The following is a 19211-nucleotide window of genomic DNA, read 5'->3' as shown; positions in this document are numbered from 1 at the left end:
TACAGTGTTCACGCACTACAGGTACGGTTTAGCACGGAGGTAACGATCATTTGTTGTTCAATGTGCAAAGTCAGAGCAAAAACGATCATTCCTGAAAGTTTGCATAATCCTTAACTGTACCTCAAACCTCAGTCTCATTACAGATAAACATCGATACTTTCCAATGGGGAAATGGATCACCCTACCTACTCTGCTGTGACTTTGGTTATAGATACTGAAATTGTAATGGCTTTGATGCATCTGCCACAAAATCCTTTCGACCCAAAGAACTTCATGCTGGTATCCCCTCCCGCCGTTCTTTCTGGAGTGCAGCGGCTACGTCAAGTGGCCAGTGCCTGGTCACTGTCAACTGGAGGCCAACTTACTAGTTCTTTAGTTGAAAAGAGCAGGTCTGGGACTAGTTCACCGGACAACCCAGTTTAGATGACAGAAAGGCTTCCCCTACTGGTGGCTCTCAAGCCCGTATGCAACCAGCTTACTTAATTAGAAGTTTTTGCTTGGTTTTCTTGATAATTATATATCAATATTGAAAAGCGAGTATTTGAAATGAAAATGTGTGTATTTTCAAGACTAGCAAGTGATGCTTGGATTAAAAAAAAATGTTGAATTTCAATAGAATTTCCAGCTAAATTTCCAATACAACCATTCCAACTATTGAGTTGGGGGAAGGATAACTGTCATTTCAGTGCCAGATTATCCTTCAGCAGGCACACGTACTTTAAAAATCCATGTGTGTGTTATATTTAAAGCTACTTTTTGAGTAATAAATCATGCGGCGTTGGGGAAACTTATTAAATTGATGTAAAGGGCATTGCACTGTGGCTGGTATGTATTACCCAGGCAGAAGCCTGACAAATTGGTATGGCCTTTTTTAACATTACTGCTTGTACACTGAGGCGATCCCTGCCGACAGTCTTTAATGACATTGTCACCAATGTAATCTTGACTGATGTGGTCACTATTGCAACACTAATGGTAGCTCAGGAAGATTTTTATTGAACATAAGTAGTTCTTACTACAGAAAAGGTTGGGGACCCCTAGGCTATGTCCTCGAACAAGAAATTTGTGAAAGGGGTGCCGACAGGTTTGGGGGTGCAACTGCTGGGAGGGAACAATAGCAAAGACAAAGCTAAAGAGAATGTGCATTCGGGGGTGCACAGTGGGGGTTCAAACGTGTGTACCTCTGAAACAGCTGGAAATTGAAAATGCAGTCACTGGTTCCACCATAAATGAAACTCCATCAGATACTTTTCTGAATCCCCAGGCTAGCGAGTTACGTCTAGGTAATCCTGAAAAGGTGTCAACTCTTTAAAATAGCCTCAATGACGAAGTGCAGCAATGGGAGTGCTTAGAATACTTCCTGAACAGCATCTGGCGACAACATTATGGGCCACATGGACAACGGAAATATTTTGCGAGTTCCTAATTGTGACTCACAATTAGAAACTTGTAAAATGTGATGTACAACAGTCTCTCAATGGGGTCGCAATTGACTTGCCTCATCAATATTCATGAGGCAGGTCGCAATTTGTGACCCATTGAGAATGGCCTGTAATCACCTGGATGGCAGCAAGCTGGGGTCAGCCAACCACCATGTCTGTGACTTCCTTGTAAATAAAGCATTTTTTTTTCTTGAAATGCAGCCAGATTTCTTTAAAGGAAAAGGGTATGCATTTAAAAAAGAAAAATGAAAAACAACATTTTTCATTTTTTAAGAGGAGGAAGGGGTCCATGGGACCACTGCCACTTCTTAAAAATTGTTGGTGACCACATACACAAAGAGGAAGGTGTCCCTTGGGCCCATTGTCTGCTCTTAAAAACATATTATTGCCCACATGGACAAAAGAGAAGAGGTTCCTTGTGGACACCATCCCATTTGTGAATGGGTTACCACCTCCTTCATGGAGTCAGTACAATATAAATGTTTTGCAACTGCAGCCCGGCTGCAAAACATTCTTACATGCCCCGGCAACTCGCTATTAGGAGGGGATGCCCTTGAAACCCCTCTTCTTAATACTGACTCGCAAACCCTATTTTGAACATTGGTAATAGGTTACCGACTCGCAAAATAGCATTAGTACATCCCAAACGACTTGTTAGCAGTTGCAAACCCCAGAATCTCCATTTGCGGCAGGTAAAACGTATCGTACATGCAGCCTTATGCTTCTGGCGTGGTGCAGCCCAACAACTTGCCCCATAGTTCCACACAGTCCCCAGGGCTCCGGACCTCGCATACAGGCATGCTTTCATCCTGTTCTGTACTGCATTCACCTGCCAGAAACCTATTTATGACCTCTGTATTGTATTCAGCTGTCCGTAGGTGTTTTTTGCACTTCTCCTTCAACTTTACCCCAACCTTTAAAACAACGTGTTCTGCATGAAACTTGGTATTTCTGCGCTTAATTTTCTAACTGTTGGGACAGGAACGTTAATCTAATGTGCGCACGATGTTCTAGGCCTGTCCCTAACAATGTGAGGTTGGGCGGGGTGAGAGGTTGGCGGTCTAGATTGGCACTGCAGTTTCTGGTGTTCAAGGTGCGGACGTTTCTAGGCAAGGACTGCACTTTTATCTGTCCCTGCTGCTTTAAGAGAGGAGGATGACAGCTAGGTGCAGATAACTAACAGATCACTGCACCCATGTGGTTGATGCTCCTGCTTGAAGACCGCCCCAGTGCTATCTGAAGGAGAAGCATCACTTTACAGAAAGGCTATCCCTGAAGAGCAGCCTGAGAAGGACACCTGAAAAGATAAAAAAATAAAACAGTTCTCAAGTTTGAGAGAGTGGATCCCCATCCTCCGTTTGGCAAAATGTGTATAAAAGTGAGAGGTGATACACCTCTCTTTGTTCCAGTCCCAAGTTATTTTTCAGAAAAGAAGGGAGAGCTACATAGCGTATTCGAACAGCTGCATTGTCACCAGGGTTAGTGTCTGCCTTATAGCCATTCTCCAAAACGGGAGGGGTCAGCACTTGAAATCTGCACTTTCTGCTAGAAGCAAAAAGAACTGTTGATGGACATAATGCAGAACAATGTCATATATTCACTCCAGTACAGAGATCTGGGCCTAAATCCATCGTTCTTTTGCTCACCATGCCATTCCAATTTGGACCCAGCCATATGCAAATCAGTCTTGACCCTGCACACAATGGGAACAGTCCAGCCCGAATTGCCAAGCCAGTTCCTCCCTGGACTGGAAACAAGCATCCTAGGACCGGTTTTGGGGTTCCACCCTTCTTCAGCCATGATAGCTTGATTCCGGTGGCATAGAGAGCACGGGACTCACGTCTGAACATACCCGTCACACTCGGAGTGACAAATGCAAAAAGAACTATTGATGGACAGAATTCAGAACAATGTCATACATTCACCCCAGTACAGAGATCTGGGACTAAATCCATCGTTTTTTTGCTCACCATGCCATTCCAATTTGGACCCAGCCATATGCAAATCAGTCTTGACCCTGTACCCAATTGGAACAGTCCAGCACAAACTGCCAAGCCAGTTCCTCCCTGGACTGGAAACAAGCATCCTAGGATTCGGTTTTGGGGTTCCACCCTTCTTCAGCCATGATAGCTTGATTCCGGTGGCATAGAGAGCACGGGACTCACGTCTGAACATACCCGTCACACTCGGAGTGACAAATGCAAAAAGAACTATTGATGGACAGAATGCAGAACAATGTCATACATTCACCCCAGTACAGAGATCTGGGACTAAATCCATCGTTTTTTGCTCACCATGCCATTCCAATTTGGACCCAGCCATATGCAAATCAGTCTTGACCCTGTACCCAATGGGAACAGTCCAGCCCGAACTACCTGTTCCCATGAGGCACAGGATCAGACTGTTTTGCGATTGGCCATATCTGAACTGGGGTGGTGTGGTGAGCTAAAGAATGATGATGGATTAAACCCAGATCAGATGACTGGGGGTGAGTGCTTGCATTGTTCAAAACTCCGTCCATTATCCCCTTTGGTTTTGCTTTGTTCGCCCTAAGTTGGCAGGGTATGCCCAGACGTGGGTCCCTTGTTCACTTTGCCACTGGATTCAAGCTAGCCTGGCTGATGACGATTGATTAGCCAGAAAGCGGTCCCGGGATGCTTGTTTCCGGTCCAGGAAGACATGGCTTGGTAGTTCCGCCTGGACTGTTCCCACGAGGCACAGGGTCAGATTGATTTGCATATGGCCATGTCTTAACTGGGGTGGTGGAGTGAGCTAAAGAATGATGATGGATTAAACCCAGATCAGTTGACTGGGGGTGAGTGCTTGCATTCAATACTCCGTCCATCATCCCGTTTGGTTTTGCTTTCTGCTGGAGGAGCAGAGGATCTGCCTAGTGCCTCGAAGCTTGCTAGCCTGCTGAGTGTGCATGGCCGGCCCTGCAGTGAAGAGAGACACTTAGGGAGGAGAATCTGAGTATTCCCTGGAGTATTGAGCACCCAGAGAAAGCGGAGGTGCCAGAGAGTAAAGCCAGGAGCATGATTGAGGCGCTCCTACTTGAGATATGCCCCAAAAACTGCACCCAAAAAAAATGTGATTGTGTCTGCTGTTGGCCACTGCGTCCGCAAACTATGGCTGGCATAACAAAACCAAGCTGCTTTGCAGCAATGTGAGACTGATTGGCCTGAGAGGTTACCACTACATGTGTGTGCGTGAAACCGATTGACCTGGGAAGAGCAGTACTTGTATGTTTCCGCTGTGAGCCTGAATGGGCTGGAGTGAGGGGGAGGAGGAGAACATACCTGCTGAAGAGGCTATGCTGTGATACACGGATCTGCGGTGCGGCATTTACTCAGAGACATCAGCACTAGAGAGGGGCTACTGTGAAGCCTGAAGGTGCAGTCTTTGAATGTCTCGGTGCCGGCCCTTCAAGAACTGGAGCATATGCATCACAAGGCTTCACCTACTACTGGAGCAAAAGGACTGAGAAGAGTTCCAAGGAAGTCAAGTGCGAGGACTTTCGGCTCAAATAAACCAGGAGTAAGAATGAGTGACTGAGTTGCACTTCCAGGGCCTACAAGGATGACAGTGACATAATCAGTACCTGTGCCTAAATATGCCTGTAACACCAGATATTGGGGACTACAACTCCTAGGATTACCCATGTAGGGGGAGGATACTGGACCCAGAGTTTGTAGCACCTTCTGAACGCAACCAGGGAAACAACCCTGTATTCGCTTATCATAACTAAATAATGTAGCATCATATTCTGTTGGATGACTAAAGCACTTGCTTTTACTAAAAGACAGGTACTGGACTGAACATAGAGTTATTGTGTCTGTTGGTTGATTTTTGAGTTCTGAGCTTCTGCCCCGACACTACCTCTCTGTAACTGCTTGCCCGCAGTATCTTGAGAGAAAAGTGCAGAAACGGTTGTACTTGGCCCAGTTTGCAGAGACATAATCGGAAAATCCCAGGACGAGAGTGGCAAGCAACCTCAATCTTCATGGTTAGAGCCAAGCTGCTCTTGTCTGTCCGGTGGCCCTCAAAAGGGTCTTTTCTCTGCCTGAAATTCCATGCAAATTCAAACAGTACCCGAATGTTGGGACAGAAAATGATTTTGCATGGTAATAGGCATGAACCCTTCTCATGAGTGGACCAGCTGCTGTGACGAATGGATTCTTTTTTTTTTTTATTTAACATTTTTATTGATAAAACAAAAAGAAACAAAAGCAGAGGCATTATCCAATAAGCAATCAATACAATACAGAATCAGACATGATGGGCATTACAGAAAGAAAATCACATTAAAGATCATTACACCGTCTAGGTCCAGCCCTATCCATGGCCATATACACAGTGGGGGAGGTACAGATCTCACCTCTGTAAGCATTCCAGTGACCCCACTTTTTGTCCCATTTCTTTGGGCAACCCCTGATCTTAAATACAGATTTTACAGCCAGCATGCATCTATCCATTTCCGCCACCCAACCTACTAGGAGAGGCCTCTGGGGGGCACCCCATTGCATTGCCACTGCACGCTTCACCAACAGGAAACCCAAGGCCACCCATTGAAGCTCCACCTCCGTGAGGTCTTTGGCACCCCACACGTTAAGAATCCCCTCTTTAGGGGAGAGAGGAATGGGCTTCCCTACCGCTTCTGTCATTTTTCGAGCCGCCCTGTCCCAAAACTGCTAGATTACTGGACATTCCCATAGAACATGGTAAAAGGAACCAGGGAGGTCGCAACCTCGGAGACACTTGTCATCAGGGCGCCTACCCAGTTTGGCCAGGAGAGGAGCGGACATGTAGGATCTGTGTAAGATTTTCAATTGGATCAACCTGAAGCGGTGGTTTATCGCCGTTTCCCTGGGGGACATCAGCGCAGATCTCCATTCGTCATCCTCCAGGTCTCCCACATCCCCCTGCCACTTGTCTCGTAAGGACTGGAAGGAGTCGGGCATATTGTTGCATAATTTGCGGTATGTGCAAGAAATTGCCTTTGTCAGGAGAGGTTCCGATAATAACCTATCCTCAAGAGGTGAGGCCTCCGGAAGGGAGGAAAGGACGGATACATTCATATTAATAGCATGTGTAATTTGGAGGTACTGGAAGGCCTCGGTCCGGGCAAGAGAGTGGCGCTGTTGGTGCTTGGTGAAAGTCAATAGTTTCCCTTTGTGGATCAAGTCGCCCAGGGTGGAAATGCCTATCATGTCCCATCTATCAAATCCCTTATGATGGCAAAGGGAACCTAGCTTCTGGGAGGCCCAGAGCGGGGTAGCTTTAGTAAACACTTCGGACCATCCCAAGCTCTTGGTGGCTCGGTGCCAAATGGCTATGGTTTGTGACATTGGACCCACATAGCGATTTCGGGGGAATTTACTATATAGGGCGCCCAGGTACCCCTCCCGTCCTGTCTGGTAGCGTTCTAAATGAAAGGCCGGGTTCATAGGTGACCGGTGAATCCAGGAGTTGGTAGCCACCAATTGGGAGGCCCAATAGTAGAGGCGCATGTTTGGCAAGGCAATACCCCCATCGTACCAACCCTGAGTGAGTTTGTTCAGGGCGATTCGAGGCGCCTTTCCATCACACAGGAGGAGCCGTATGTCACCCTCCAATGCTCGGAAGTAGGAGTCAGCAATTGGGAATGGACAATTTTGAAGGACATATAAAAAACGCGGGAGTGCTAACATCTTGAAAAGAGCCGCTCTGCCAGGGAGGGATAAGGGCAGCGTACGCCAGTGAGATATGTCGCTATGGAGCCTCTGTAATGGATTTTTTAGGTTGTGGTCGTAGAAGATTTGGGGATTCGGAGTCGCAAAAATGCCCAAATATTTAAATCCGTCCCTGGCCACGGCAATTGAGAACCCTTTCGGAAGAGCAGGTGAAGGACCATGAAGACAATATAAAACCGATTTGGACCAATTGATTGAGAAACCAGAATATTTACCAAAATTTGTGATGACATGTAACAGACTGTTAATGGAGGATTTGGGAGAGGAGACAAACAAGAATATCATCTGCATATAGGGATATTTTATCAATCGTATCGTCATTCCACCGCAGCCCCTTGATGGAAACATCAGTTCGAATCCAATGGGCTAAGGGTTCTAAGGTGAGTGCAAACAGGAGGGGGGAGAGGGGACCCCTATGCAGTTGGAATTGTCTGGAGGTGTGGGCGTTGACCCGTACCTGGCCCAACAAATCAGTGTATAATAATCTGACCCATTGAATGAAAACCGGGCCAAATCCAAAGCGTCTCAGGACCTCAAAAAGGTAAGACCACTCTATGGAATCGAATGCCAGGGTGGCATCAAGGGACAGAATTGCAGCCTCCTCCTGTATGTAGGGCTGTCTACCCAAGACGTTGTGTAGTCTACGGAGGTTTAAGGCCATGTTACGGCCCGGAAGGAATCCCGATTGGTCGTCATGCACCAGGGAGGGGAGGACCGTAAGGAGTCTGGTAGCCAGGAGTTTGGCCATAATCTTGACCTCAGCATTTATGAGAGAAATCGGCCTATAAGAGCTGCATCCAGTGGGTGATTTGTTAGGTTTATGGATGAGTGCTATTGAGGCCAGGCGCTGGTCAAGAGGCAGACTGCCGCGATCAAGACTTTCCTTCAAGTGAGGGATCACCTCCTGAGCCATCCCCTTGAGGAACTCAATAGGGGCACCATTAGGCCCCATATCCTTGCACGAGTTAATAGCAAACAGAGCATTCGTAAGCTCCTCAGTTGTGAGATCAGCGTCCAATTCGTCCCTATCCGAGTAAGAGAGAGTGGGTAACTGCATTTCCTCCAGAAGGAGTCGGGATTCGTCCGCCGAGTAGTATGCTCTAGAGGAATAGACCTCTTCCAGATGATCTGCAAAGGCCTCAGCTATAGCCAGTGGGTCAGGGATGCGGCGTTCTAGCCAAGCAAGCATTTTACCTGCCCTGTCCCCCAGCTCATAGACTCGGTGGCGAGTTTTCATCAATCGGGCTTGAGCCTTTTCTAAGGGCATCATCTTGTATTCGCGTTGTTTAAGTCTGAGACGGGCAGCTGTCTCATCGGATGGGTTAGTATTAAGGTCTGACTCCAAGCGGAGTAACTCGGTTTCAGTATGGAGCAGTAGCTCGGATTGCTTAAGTTGGTATCCGGACTTAAGAGCTATCGCTCTTCCCTTAATAACGGCTTTATACGCTTCCCAGATCGTGACGGCCGACTGGACCGATCCAAGGTTCTCGGCAAAGTAATACTCGGTATGTTCAAGCAGACTAACTCTGATGTCAGGGATTTTTAGGAGACATGGAAGGATGACTATGGGTCCCCTAGCCACCTGCAGATGGTAGGTAAGCTCGACAGTAAGCGGAGAGTGATCCGAGATACCTGGGGGAAGTCCCTTTAAGTTGTGAAAGAAACCTACATCCGTCGTGTGGCAAAAAATGTAATCAATACGGGACATACTATTGTGCGCGTTGGAATAGTGCGTGAAATAAGAGGTGTCGGGATGAGACGTCCGCCAGAGATCTTGCAAACCCATCGCCTGCGTAAAGTCTAGAAGGTCCGAACCCCGCCCATGGGAAGCACGCAGGGGATGCCTGTCTATAGCGTCGTTCATCGTCATGTTGAGGTCCCCCCAACTACCAGTGTACCCTGAGGGAGGTCTAACAGCAGCCGTTCTAGGGTCGTCAATGCATCCTTGCTCAGTGCTGGTGGGATGTCGTCCCTCCCATGTGGTCTCGGCCACCGCGAAGCGGCCTAGGGGGTCTGCCCACGTCTTAGTACAAGTAAGTGGAAGATTTTTCTTGACAAGAATGCCAGTGCCACGAAACCGGCGTGTACCAATAGACTGTACCCCCCTCGATGGAGTGCTCGCCAAGTGTTGCCCATCAGATGTGTCTCTTGGAGCAACACCAAATCAGGAGCGTGACGTTTGAGATACTGCAGAATCACTCTTCTCTTCACCTTGCTTCCAAGGCCATTAACATTCCACGTCATGAGGGTGAGCGCCCTAGTGTGTGATTGTGTCATGGTGGTTTATATGCTGAGAGATGGCTGGAGGGCCCACCAGGAGGGGCTATAAATAACTCCATGGCCATCAATATGAGTATGATTGCATTCAGGGGCCGAGCCAGAGGGGAACAAGGACAAGCATCCCTAAAAGAGAAAGTGGTAACAGAGGCCGGACCGTGGGGTCCATTATGCCCAAAATCAAGGAGGACTCTGCAAACAACCAAAAAAATAAACAAGCACCATTGGAGATATGATGTAGGACTGCAATAGGATCTGTGAAACAAAAACCAAACAAACAAACAACCCCAAACCCGGTATCCCCCCCCTGCCCTCCCCCCACCCTGCTTCCCTGCCCGCTGACCTGAAACTATCCACACCCCAACTCGGCAGAGTGCCTGTCGCCCTCCCAACCATAAACGGGGTACCTGGTGAGCCAATGATGCCTCTCGCCTGAAAGTGGAGGAATCAGTTTGGGGCGGTGAAATGTAGGAGTCAAATACACATCAGTGTGCACGTCAACATAATAGCAAGAGTGTACCAGTTCTGAGGCAACCCAGAGCCCCAGGGGATCGAGAAATGAAGGGGAGGAAGGGGGGGAAGGGGGAGGAAAGGACAGGATCAAGGGATAAGACACAAGGCCTAGGTTACCCCTTGTCTCTCAATTCGAAAATCACACAGCACTGGGTGATAAGGATGGTCACCTTGCGGCATGTCCATTAGTCCAACCTCAAGTATTCTGGTGCCATCATTAGCCATCGTGGTCATCTGCGGTGTATCCACCCAATACAAGCTACCTATTAATGTTAAGACAACTAAAGGCCACTAAAGAAAAGGGAGGGGGGGGGAAGAGCTGGGTCAAGGCATCATGACTCAAGGCTAAGACTGCCCACCGCTACCCCATGTAAGGAGCATACCATACTGGACCATATAGTAGTAGCACGGGAATTCCATCCGTTCAGTCTCAAGAGTTCCGGAGATCTCACTGGTCACTCTGGGTGACTGCAGTAAACAGCTCAGGGCTCTCTGGTTGTGGATCTCGATCGGAGCGAGCACCATATGCTCCCCGCCTGCCCGAGGTCTGTTCCGCCCTTCGCCAGCCCTCCAGCCAGTCCCACACCTCGTTCGGGGACAGCATGGAGTATTTAATGTGTTGATCTCGCAGGGCCTTTTTAACTTCCAAAAAACTGCGTCTCCTTGCTTGCACCTTCACCGTGAAGTCCGGAAAGAATGTAATGTGGGCGTTGTCTATTCTTAGCAGCGAACCTGCCCTGGCCGTTTGAAGGATGACGTCCCGGTCTCTGAAGTTGAAGACCCTCGCTATGATGGGTCGGGGGAGGGCTTTGGCTTTGGCTTCCCTCCCGGGACTCTGTGGGCTCGCTCAATCGAGAAATAGTTGGACAACTTTTTGGGCTGAAGGTGCTTCAAAATTAAATCCTCGACAAAGAGGTCGGCCGCAGGCTCTTCCATCTTCTCCGGGACCCCCAAGATGCGGATGTTGTTCCGTCTCGCCCGCCCTCCATACTCGTCCAGGAGGTCCCCCATTTGCCGCTGCTGCTCTTGGAGTTGTGCCACTTGTTGCTGCAGAGTAGAAGTGTCATCAATAAGGGCTGCGTTATTTACCTCAACATCTCGTACTTTAGAGTCCATTTTACGGAGATCCGCACGCAACAACGTTACCTCCATGTTCACTGAGTCTATGCGAGTCTCCAAGGAGGTCCGGACCCCCGCGATTGCCTCAATGATATCCTCCAGGGTGAGGGCCTTTGCCGATGGGGCGGGGGAAACAACCTGTGCGGGGACATCCGGCGGTGGGTTTTTACCGTCTCCCTTAGCTCCCCAAGAGAGTTTATTTAGCTGTTTCTGCGTGGAGTTTTTGGTTCCCCTAATAGAAGCCATCAGAGATGCCAACAGGTGACCCTATTCCGGGCTTGTATCAGCCGTCAAGGGGCAGCACCCACCTAGGAAACACGCGGACGAAGACCAAACAGATCTGACCCTCTGGTCACCACCGATAGAAGAGATGTCAATGAGACCACAAGTAGCAATAAGGCAGCTGAGTTCAAGGGACGGTGTCACTCGGAGGGACAAGGAGGCCTTACCCAGTGCAAGGTTGTTGATTTCACAGCTCTCCTCCGCCTCGCCGGGAATGTTGAGTCAGGCCTCAGTCACTTGTGGACCCCGGTATGGCCTATGGGGTCTCGCAGGTCAAGACAGTCAAAGCGTCTGCTGGAACAAGACACAGTGATGCCACGCCGTGTGCCCCTGCAGGAATTGAAACACAGTAGGCCACACGTATCTCAGAGCAGCTGCGTAGTGGGGCTCGTAGCGCTCTACCTTCAAATCCGCTGAAGGGAGGCCACTTATGGAGGCTAACGGTGTGGGCCGTGTCTTGATCAGGCTCTCAATTCAGGGACTGCAGGGGCCGGTGGTGTCTCGGCGTGGCGGGGCCCAGTTGTGCTGCGGTCGCGGTCACACGGGCCTCTGCTGTGGGAGCTGCAGGGGTGGACTCAAGGGGGGCTGTCGTCTGCCTCTGTACCGCCCGCGCCCCAGGCACCTTTCAAAGCCAAGCGTGTTTATGGGCCTGAGGGGGAGCCATCCGAAGCTTAGGGGGAGAAGGCGGAGCTTCAGGGGTGGACCTCGGGCGGCCGACACAGAGGCCGCGAAGCCGGGGCGCAGCGTAGATTCCAGGCCGAGGTGCGGCGGAGGCCCGCTTCGCCCCTCTCGTTGCGGCCCCGTAGTCCTCTCAGGATGGCGCTGCTCCGCCCCGATGGTAGGAGAGGGTGTCCGATTCCCTCCGGTGGCCTCCGGAGGACAAGCCCCGATCGCGGCCAGCAAGGAGGTCTCCCGAAGCTGCAAGGGCTTAGAGCCGATGCCGAGCTCAGGCCACCATCCTGCCGGAGCTGCCCGGGGGAGGCTCTTCTCCGGGTTTTACTGTCGCCCCAGTGCTGGAATAAGGGTCAACCAGGAGGCATAGTGGTGCACACTGGGCTTCGTCACCGATCCTCCCGCTCACCAGGGAGTCTTGCGACAAGAGACGGATCTAGATAACGGATATTCAGGCGAGGGCCGGGGAGCCGCGCTAACAGGCGACCATTCCCTTCGGCCGCTGGCCACGCCCCCCTTGACAAATGGATTCTTGATTAACAATTTTTGGTCATGAGTGAACACAGACCATTCATGCGTGCAATGACCTAGGGCTGTTTCACGGATTGGAGTCTGGTTAGACCAGGAGGAGAGCACAACGTGCTATCCTCATAGTGTTGAAGGGCTACTGCCCTTACCAAGTGCTAAGTAGCACTTGCACTGTGGTGGCAGCGTACCATTTTGTAATAAGCAATTAGTAATATGACCAGGCCTTTTTACCTGTGTCATGGGAGCAGGGCTACTGGGCCACACTCAAGTAAAGTTCTGCTACTGAGTGCTATGCTCATCCTTGTCCTACATCAAGATTGGTGAGAGCTGGCAGCTCATGGGTGTTGTGCATTGTGCTGGCATGTATGTGCCCATGGATGCAGTATATGGAGGTCAGAGCGTGTGGTGGTATACAGCACACTGGTATGTATGGGGGCCTGTAGGGGCAGTACACGGAGGAGTGCACACATGTTGGTATATAGCACTTTGGCATGTATCTGTGCCTGTTGCTGAAGTACATGGAGGCCTGCATATGTGCTTTGTACAGCGAGGTGGTATGTGTGCCTGTTAGTGGTGCAGTGCATTGAAGGCTACACACGTCTACATGCAGAGCCTAAGCATGCATGTGTGCCTGTGAGTGGTACAGTGTATGGAGATCTTTGGGTTCTATATTGGGAACCCTAGGGCCTGTTAGAAAGGCTTATGAAGGTAGGACCCCTCCTCCCCCACGCCCCAGATAGATTTGTAGAATACTACATTCCTGACGGCTGGGAAGGACACCCAAACTGGAGGGAAGGGAGAGCCAGGCCCTTCAAGCACTACAAAGGCTATCTTTGATTCACTAGGAGGTCAATGATCAAGGGGGCCTGGTCACATCTCAGGTAGGAAGTGGGGCGGATGGGAGAATCAGAGTATGGCTTGGGTCTTTTGGCAACCTTTGGTTGAGCATAAATCAGACATGTGTGAACCTTAAGACCCTCTCATGGCTTGTGCTATGGTTTTATCAAACTTGGAGTCACTCCTACTGTGATAGACTTCTTCCTGGACAAAGGACAGGATGGGAGAGAAGCCTTTAAAAGGAGGAACATCCATTACACAAATTACAAAGACTGAGACACTAAATTACATTTGTGTCCGTAACGCATTATAAAAAGAAGAGCTTGAGGCTTTCATATGGTCAAACAAGCTGTACATCAGCATGGAGAAGCTCAGTATGACTTCTGCCTGTAGTGACCTGGACTGAGGGGCTGCAACTCTACCTGTTGGGTGAGGGTGCATCACCCAGGAAAATCAGGAACACTCACCTTGGAGCCTGGAGCACTGGCTTTTGCCTTAACCAAGATCACAGGACCCTGTGAGGAAAAGGAGAGCGCCTGGAGCGAGCAAGATCCGCTGGGGATTCTGCCATGTGGATCCCAGGAGTGGAGTTTAAGATTCTGGACTTTCGGACAGCCACAGTGACCTGCCAGTGTGCACAGTTCGTGACCCCCCCCCGTATGCAAGGTGGGGGCTGTAGGGAAGAACAATGGTCACCACCCAGGTACAACGCAGTGAAAAGAGCAGAGCAGTCACACTGTGCAGCACCATGACCTTATAGAGAACCGTCACCTTATTTGAGCTACTTGTGACACTCATATACCAGGTGGAGGCCACGGTGAAGACTTCGATCCGCTGCGCTGGTGCATTGCTGCAACGAGAGGGGGCTGTCGCCCTGTGCAGTGCTGTGACGTGAAGGGGCAATAGTTCTGTGTGCCATGGTTTATGACAGGGTCTGCTGGGAGCGGGCCGTGGTGAAGTGAAAGGCCATCATCCTGGAACAGCATGCAGCTGTGAAGAAGCAGGTCATGACTTGCAGAGGAAGAGCAACGAATCTGAATCCAAGAGCAACAAAGTCCTGGCACAGGACTCATGGAGCCTTATTACGTGTCTCGAGGAGAGATGTGGACAGCTGTTGCCGCATCCAGACTTCTGGATCGTCCGGTTGCAGAAGTGAACCTCGGCCTTTTGCACTGTCATTCCAGAGAAATCCAGCAAAGCTGAATACCAGGTCTTTGGGGGACTTTGCTTCGAATACCGCACTATGGTGTTAAAACTGATTTTCTCAAAGCCAACATAAAACTTCTAAGGCTTGAACTCACTAGCAGGACCTCGCCTAAATGTCTTGTCACATAAATAGGGAATAACCATGGTACTCAGACATGGAAGTGGGACTCCAGAGCTGACCCAGGTGACACTATCGTACCTGCTTTATGAAGACTATGTATAATATTTGTAGTGCACCGTATTATACTTAGTGTTCATATACAAATACTACCTTATATATAAAAGTAAGTATCTTACTGGACAATCATTTGCTGTGGTTACTGGATGCATTTTGAGCTGTAAGGCTGTGTTTACCCTTCACCGATCTCCTCCCCAAGAAGCCTTGGACTGCTCAACCCGCGCTACCACTGAAAGTCAAGTGTTGAAGGGGTACTTGGCCCAATTGCTCGGAGCCCATAGTAGGCCTGGCCATTAAGAGTGAAAGGCCTCAACCACCACAGTTGGGCCCAGAAGGTCCTGCTTACCCCGTTGTCTTCTGAATGGGTATATTACAGTAAACAAAACTTTAACTGCCCAAAATTATTGTTTTACCGCACACCTTGATGGATCAGCTCAAAACTTGACATGCCAACCTAAAGCTAAACCTATCAAATAGTGTCAACGTTTGTGCAGATTCATCAAGCACTGACACATTTATTACCTTATGAACACCTCTTTAAACATGCCGCTGAAGAACCTAGATAAAATTGAAACTACACTAATAAGCAAAACTTGCTAAGGGCCTTATTACGAGTTCTGAATCAGTGGTGGCAGTCAGACGGCCAGAACAATGCAGAACCGCCCACATTATTACAATTGTGGTGGTTGGACTGCCACAAGACCGTTGGAATTGAGGATTCTGTTAGGCTGGCGGTCTGCAACCCGCTGTAATATGGTGGCAGTACTGCTGCTGGCACCGCCGAGCATATTACAAGTTGCATTTTCGTCACCTTTTTCATGGAGGTGATTCCACTATAAAACAAGCATTGGAAATGCAATAGGGCTCGCATTAGGAAAGTTTGAGCTATTGGTCTTATAAATGATTTTTTTTTTATTTATGTTTTATTTTTTAAAATAGCTAAATTGATAGCTTTGTCATTTACAATGCCAATAGTTATAACTTTCGCAAATGTGACACCTATATCATTTGTAATGTACACAAAGTCTCTTGAATGAAAAATAAATTCTAACCCATAAGTTGTGCATATCGTGGACGATGGAACATGAGGTCCGTGCTACTTTGAAAGCTGTGGTGTGCAATTAAGGTGCAACAACGAGCATGGTGCTCAACGAGTTGGTGAAAGTGTCAAAAGGTAATAGAAACTCGTGCTAGAGCGTGGTGTCCTAAAGCTGGTATCTGGTGTGAAGAAACCGTTGGGGGAATTAACAGGGTGATGACTGAAGAACGGAGTTAGTTAGATCAAAGGAAACCGCAAAACAAGCGTTAATCACAGCTAGTGAGTTGTGTACACCGGCGTCGGGTTATCGTGGGTTACAGTGATATGAAGCGTACGGGTAAACAAAGGTGGTGAAGTGCAGTACACAGTACATTACATAAAAGGGCAAGATCTAGTCTCTTTGAAAGTGCCGTCAAAAGAGATTACTTACTGGAAGTTCCTCCGTGTGGTCAGAACCGGTCGCCGTAGTTGCGGGCAAGTGTGTTATTAGAACTGTGATCACGGGAGTATATGTTAATGCAAAATGCGTGATGAACATAGACATTGCTGTGGTGAGTTAGTTAGATCAAAGGAAAACGCATAACAAGCGTTAATCACAGCTAGTGAGTTCTGTACACCGGCGTCGGGTTATCGTGGGTTACAGTGATATGAAGCGTACGAGTAAACGAAGGTGGTGAAGTGCAGTACACAGTACATTACATAAAAGGGCAAGATCTAGTCTCTTCGAAAGTGCCGTCAAAAGAGATTACTTACTGGAAGTTCCTCCTGGTGGTCAGAACCGGTCGCCGTAGTTGCGGGCAAGTGTGTTATTAGAACTGTGATTACGGGAGTATATGTTAATGCAAAATGCGTGATGAACATAGACATTGCTGTGGTGGGGAGGGGGGGCGGGGAGAGGCAAGAAGGGAAGAATATGGGCCGGGAGCAGCAGCCTTTGATGTGCCTGCCGGCAGTGCAGTGAATAATTAGGGGAGGAGAAATGCCGGCTGGGGGAAGCTTGAGATGCCTGAGGAGGCTGGTGGCTTTGATGTGCACGCACGCGCTTTTTGCCAATGCGCTTGCGCATTGAGCTTGTTTTTCTCGGGCACTGCAACAAATCGCCGAGATGGTTAAGCTCTGTTTAAGCCACAATATAGCTAGCCGGCTATGCGCAAGCGCATCAGCAGGCGAGCCCTAAAAGGGGCAGTGGAAAGGCAGCCTCTGCTGGATTTGGGCCAGGGGCGAATGGCAGGGTACATGCAGTGCCACCTTGTATTTGCACCTCAACCTCCTGCTTGGTGGGGCAGTTGCATCACAGGTTTGGCGTTCTTACGTCAGACGTTGGAGGACCACTGCCACTGTAGGACTGTCAAACTCGTAATCAGGCCCTCAGTCTCTGACAAATTTCATGCAGATTCAGTACATGATGTCAAAGTATTAGCACATCAAAAAAGTTTTAAACCACCATTTAACTTGGCTCACCCACATTTGATCGGCAGGAAACCTGAAATAACTATCCTAGGTATAATTACCTCCCCTCCAACCCACCCATTGATGGACTGGCACACAACTTAACAAACCAATGGAAACCAAAACTTAAAATCTGCACAAAATGTTTCTGAAGATTTGATTTGTCAGACAGCAGCAAAGTTATTCACAAATCAACACTTGTGTGTCATTCCTTTTAACCTGGCCTCCCACTGGAAATGCCTCAATCTGAATATACACAGAGTAAGTTTAACATGGTGTATGCCAGATTTCATTCAAATAAATCAAAAGATGCTAAAGTTCTAGGAAAATTTAAAAAATGCCTGAGGCCACTGTCCTGTTTGGCTACCAAGAAGTAAACAGAGTAGCACCGCTTACCTTTGTCCTTCTTGGGGGCTCTGTCTATTGCCCTTTGATTCAGCAATGACATAATTTCTTTGGCAAAGATGGACAGATGTTCTGCTCTGGCCCGATTGAAAACAGGAGGAAGCGTAGGATAATGGGGTTGATAGATATGGAAAGGCACAACCCTGACTAACATCTTGCAGGACCCATTGTTCGGAGGTAATCGCATGCCAGCATATTCGGTCCCCCAGTGCCCTCTGCTAGCTCCCAAAGAAAGAAAATAAGAGCAGCTTGGCAGCAGCGTCAACCTGTGCAGAGGAAAACTAAGACTGCCTCTGTTGATGTTGTCCTCTGCAAATTCTGCACACACTGGGCCCACAAAAATACCGAACAGCCTACTGTATGGGTTGAGATGATTGCCACTGGTGGTAAGCAGGCCTAGGAGTAGCTCCTGAACTTTCAATTTTGTTGATGGAACTGGTAGTCCTACAAGAGCAAGCCCAAGGATCGGGCCGTGAGGTGACCCCCCTCTAAATTTCCCAAAAGCAGTGTCTACCTTGTCACTAAACAGTCAGGAGCCATCAGCCATCAAAGGGCTTGTCCCCGGAGACACCTGTAACATACATGCAGACGTTATGAAGAATCCTCTCATCACTCACAGCATCCAGGTATTTGTCCGTTTCCCGTCATTCGTGGACTGTGTGAGCAAAGGGGTTCAGAAACTCTTCAGGGAGGGTGGGACAAGATCTTGCTAGTAAGATCCCAAAGGGCATTAATGTATTAGCCCAAAAGACTGCTTAAAGTAGTAACAATTCCTAGGTAGCTTAAAACCTGTCGAAAATCAGGTCTTACACATAAAGAATGATAAACAGGAACTCAGTGTACCACAAAGGACAATTAAGAACACTTCATTTTATTTATACATATATTTTGTATTAAAACAAATATCACAACATCAATAACATGACAAAAAATAAGCTAACCATACATTTAATGTTCTCTCATTACATAAAAGTACAAAAAGGACACATAAATATAGGTAAAAAATGCTGTCTAGAAGAACATGGAACGAATCCTGGTTATAGGATGAGATGCCTTAATTACCAACAACGTGCTTGTGCGTAACCGTATGGTACAACAGACAATTCATTAAGCGTAAAAGTGTTATCAATAATAGCTTAATAAACAATAATCCCTATTGACGGGCACACAAAGCTCTCTGGGTAATAACCATTCATAACATGGGTGAAGCTAGCTCACAGAATTTAATAAAATCCACACAGAGTGGGATGGTTTAGTGGCTCAGCTTGCCGATGTTTCCTTGCTGTCGAGCCAAGCGCAGTCTGGATGGTTCCCTGAGACTAGGAAAGGCTCCCCGGCAACTCTGCATTGAATATGGCGCCAAATCGGTTTATACAATGTGCTCTAAACAATACATAACGGTTAAGTTATAAAAAAAAAACACTCCCAATTATTACTAAAATACAGTTCTATTGTTGCTTGGCTGAAAGACTGTGTGATGGCAGCTTAAGATTTCATTCCATGCGCTGAGCTACCTCTCTCGCTCCTCGCAC

At 48.3% G+C, this 19211-nt stretch overlaps 1 protein-coding gene across 4 annotated transcripts in view; it reads right to left on the bottom strand.

Annotated features, from left to right (window-relative positions):
* The window catches only part of C3_1H11orf24 (chromosome 3_1 C11orf24 homolog), a 257203-nt gene that overhangs the window by 27101 nt on the left and 210891 nt on the right, over positions 1 to 19211 (bottom strand). The window lies entirely within an intron of this gene.

Source organism: Lissotriton helveticus, chromosome 3_1 (genome assembly GCF_964261635.1).
Source record: "Lissotriton helveticus chromosome 3_1, aLisHel1.1, whole genome shotgun sequence".
In the NCBI taxonomy this organism is placed as follows: Eukaryota; Metazoa; Chordata; class Amphibia; order Caudata; family Salamandridae; genus Lissotriton; species Lissotriton helveticus.
Note: the sequence above shows the minus strand (reverse complement) of the source record. Positions and strands in the feature narration are given on the sequence as shown.